We start from the raw sequence: 4,081 nt of genomic DNA, 5'->3' as shown, positions 1-4,081 counted from the left end.
GATATGTCAGAAATACTGACGTATCTGTAACTCCTTGCAACATGATTCGTCATACATTAAATATGACACATCTGGAATGTCATAAGGAGTGCGCACAGAAAAGTGACGCATCGCACCAGCAGTGTAAAAAAATGTGCCTCGTTGCACTATATTTAAAAAGTGACGCATCTAGATAGATGCGTCACTTTTTAAATATAGCGTAACAATGCGCATTTTTTTACACCGCTGGTGCGTCACAAAAATTGACGCACAGGCGGCGCAAAACTGGCAGCGCAAGGCCTTCATAAATATGGTCCTGGATTTTTCCCGTGCTTCGCTCCCCGGTGCGCGTACCATGCGCTTCCCCCGCACAAAACGAAAAAAAAAAAAAAAATGTAATGCCCCGCAGGACCCTATTTTAGCCCCCACATCAAACCTAGGGGGTCAGAGGGGGTCTACTCTTCCCCCTTATGGTCATTTGCCCCTTTTTTTTTCAAACCCCTTATGTCTCGATTTTACCGAGACACAAGATGGCGGCCGCTCCGGACTGTTTAGAATGTTTACAGACACCCAAGAGCCAATCAGCTTTCTGCGCACAAGTCGCGTGTCGCGCCAGGAGCGCACTCCGGTGCGCGCACCGGAGAGCGCCTATAGATATATATATTTTTTTGAACCTAAATTACTCAAAATCCACTTGAGCACATATCTTGAGACATAGCAAAGGCACATCGGGCTACCAGTCCCTACAATTTTGCCAAGTTTGGTGGAAATCCATTCAGCCGTTCGAGCTAAAAGTGAAATCGACCGCCCTATGGAAATTAACATAGGGAAAACGCGTTTTGGGACCCCCTTTTATCTCGGCCCCCGCTTGACGTATCCCCCCCAAACTTTCAAGGAAGAACCGGAGCTCGACGAGGCCATTTTCAGGAAATTTTCAGGCAGATTCGTCAACCGGTGCCAAAGTTATTCCAAATAGAATTTTGAGATTTAACATTGAAAAAAATCCTAACAATAACTACCTACTGGCGACCGCCAGTAGGTAATATATATATATATATATATATATATGTATATGTATATATATATATATATATATATATATATATATATATATATATATATATATATATATATTCACAGAAAAAAACCATAGGTTTTAGGCCATATATAGTTAGGAATTTGCATTTACAAAACCTTGAAAATTCACTGAAAAAACCATTGGTTTTAGGCCATATATAGTTAGGGATTAGCCTTTTCAAAACCTTAATTTACTCGCACAAAACCATTGAAATTCCATATATAGTTAGTTGCAATAACTATATATCGCGCACCCGCAATCCACTGCTGATGATGTCACATATTACATCATTCATGACATGGTTAGTGACATCGCTGATGACATCACTGATGACATCTCAAATGACATCACTGATGACATCTCAAATGACATCACTGATGACATCACTGATGACAACATCCAGTGACTGTATGTTTCTGTAAAGTTAAAATATGTCTTACATATTGAAGAATGCGTGGATGTATAAGTGTCTAGATGAAGGATTTAGTAGGTGCATGACTGACTGTATGAGAGAATGATTAAATGTGTCTCACTGAGTGCATGGGTTAGTGACTAAACTGTCTTAATTTGTGCATCCTTATATCTGTTGTTCTGTAAACTGCTGCATGTGTTGATCAGTAGCTAGATGATTAACTATATGGGTTCTTGATTGGTTGCCCAAGTATTTGTATGGGAGAGTGAGTGTGTGTGTGGGGGTGGCTGGGAGGTGTGTGACTCTGTGCATAGATGTGTGAGCAGTTGAGGCCCCGGTTACTTACCGGTAATCTTCATTACTCCGAGTATAGTCTTCCTCGCCACATGATTTACATAGTGAGCTTTAGCTCCACAACAGAACCCTCCAAAGCAAAAAGAAAAAACCTCCCACCCCCTCCCAACATGGCCGACCAGTCCCACCTGACCTCTATAAGAGGCGGACCGGCCCAACCAACAGCCTGATCTACCAAGCAAACAATGAAGCCGATAGCCAGACAGGGAGGGGGGGAGGGAACTCATGTGGCGAGGAAGACTATACTCGGAGTAATGAAGATTACCGGTAAGTAACCGGGGCATTACCTCCTCGTTAGTCTTCCTCGCCACATGATTTACATAGTGAGCAAATACCCAGGCCAACAAGGCTTCATTGACCACCATAAGAACAACACCACACGGTGATGCAGAGAAACCAACACAAGGTTGAGGTTGAATGAATGAAAAGAAAACAGGGATCACAGGAAACCTGAAATCAAGACCTCAAGGAAAAGAAGGCCAACCAGGAGCCGCAGCTCCAGCACTCAGAACGGCCCCAGCGAAGTCCCCCCGGGACTGCTAGAGACCAACGAACAAGGCGGGGGACGACCAGGACGAAGCCCGAGAACAACTCCACAGAGGAGACACCCCTGAAGGGGGCCCAGGACGCAGAGCCACACCCCGTGGACCGACCCTGGACCCCCGCCGGATCCACCGAACCCAGCGAAGCGTAGGGAAGGATGATAGCCTGTGTAAGGCAGCGAACCAAGGCGGAAAGAGAGGGCTAGAGGCCCGAACAAACCGGGCCCAAAAGACACAAACAGGCCATCCCACCGGGAAAGGGAAGACGAGCGGTCAAGAGAAACCAAAACCGCATACCGGACAACCTGCACGGACACGAGAGGAACGTCGTCGGCAGGGAAAGGCGGTAAAGACACCACCCGAGCCCGGGACACCAGGGAAGGAACCCCGGGAAGGAAACGGGGGACACGCCGGAGGGACAACCCGCCCGGCAAAACCCGCAAGAAGGGAGGGGAGCGGAGGCACGACCCCCGCACGCCCCTCCGCCCAGCAGACACCACTGCCACCAGGAATAAACCCACCGAAAAGGTGAGGAACCGCAAAGCCACCGAGGCCAGGGGCACCAAGGGCGGACCCTGAAGAGCTCGTAGAACGAGAGAGAGAACCCAAGGGGGGGACAGGCAGAGCGCCCGAGGGCGACGGAGAAACAAACTCCGGAGCCAAGCGAGCCACCAGGGAAACCAGCCCGTCGAACACCGGACTGCGGAAGGCCCGCAAGGCAGCCCCTCGGGCCCCCCGGGAAGAAGGAGCCACGCCCAAGGGAAACCCCATAGCCGGGAAAACCAAGACCCGCAAGGGGTCCACGGAGGCGCGGGCATCACAACGCGCCAGAATCAGACCTGCAGAGGGAGTCAGGCCAGCCGAAGGAGCCGGCCAACACCGACACCGGACCAACCACGGAACGGGAAGGACCGGGATCCGCCCGTAGGCCTGGACCGCCAGCTCGCAAAAGGAGAGGGTACCAGGGGCGGCGGACCCCGCCGGGAACCCAAACAGGAACGCCACCCGAATGCGCGTGCCAACCATGCGCCGGGGCCATGTCAAACAGCACCGTAACGTTCCAACAGTAGTCCAATCGCAGCCAAAGCGAGCACCCAGGAGCACCCCGGCCCGGCCAATACGGAACGCTGTACGAAAACGCGTGACAACCTTGCGCAGGGGCCACGCAAATCATCAGAGTATCGTTCCAAAGTTAGTGTATGTGCTGCCGAAGCGAGCACCCAAGCGAATCCAGCAGAGGACCCGCGATAACAGAGGGCACGGGGGAAACGTGTACAGTAGACCGAAAAGGTCAAGCGAAAGACAGGGCAACCATCAGGACCCGGGCGGAGAGACCAGGACCTGGGCAGGAGGGCCGAGACCCCCTCCGTGAACAGAGCCACCGGAGGCAGACCGAGTCGATGCCCCAGGCGCCGAAACACCACCGGGGTCAGGGCGAGACCAGGCAACGAAGGCCAGGACCGACACAGTCCAATCGCTTCCACCAAGTCGGACCCTGGGGGAAAGACAGCCCGAAGGGACAGGACATGCGCCAGGTCGACCGACCCCCGAAGCACTGGTGCAAAAGACGGCAGGCCAGGAGGACTGCCAGCAACCCCCGAAGCACGAGGAGCTGCGAGACTGCCGGAGATCCCCACGACCCCCAAACGCCCCGGCCAAACCCCCCCGAAAGAACCAGAGGGAAGAACCGGGACCAGGCACACGACCCCCGAAGGA

At 52.2% G+C, this 4,081-nt stretch overlaps 1 non-coding gene across 1 annotated transcript; it reads right to left on the bottom strand.

Moving 5' to 3' along the window:
- Positions 1–3,478: 3,478 nt before the first annotated feature.
- On the bottom strand, positions 3,479–3,585 carry LOC147725368 (U6 spliceosomal RNA). The gene has a single exon (XR_015309854.1). It is a non-coding gene; the product is annotated as a U6 spliceosomal RNA (small nuclear RNA).
- Positions 3,586–4,081: the final 496 nt, after the last annotated feature.

This window comes from Lissotriton vulgaris, chromosome 3_2 (genome assembly GCF_964263255.1).
Source record: "Lissotriton vulgaris chromosome 3_2, aLisVul1.2, whole genome shotgun sequence".
Lineage (NCBI taxonomy): Eukaryota > Metazoa > Chordata > Amphibia > Caudata > Salamandridae > Lissotriton > Lissotriton vulgaris.
The sequence above is the reverse complement of the archived record's forward strand: the minus strand, read 5'-3'. Positions and strand labels throughout refer to the sequence as shown.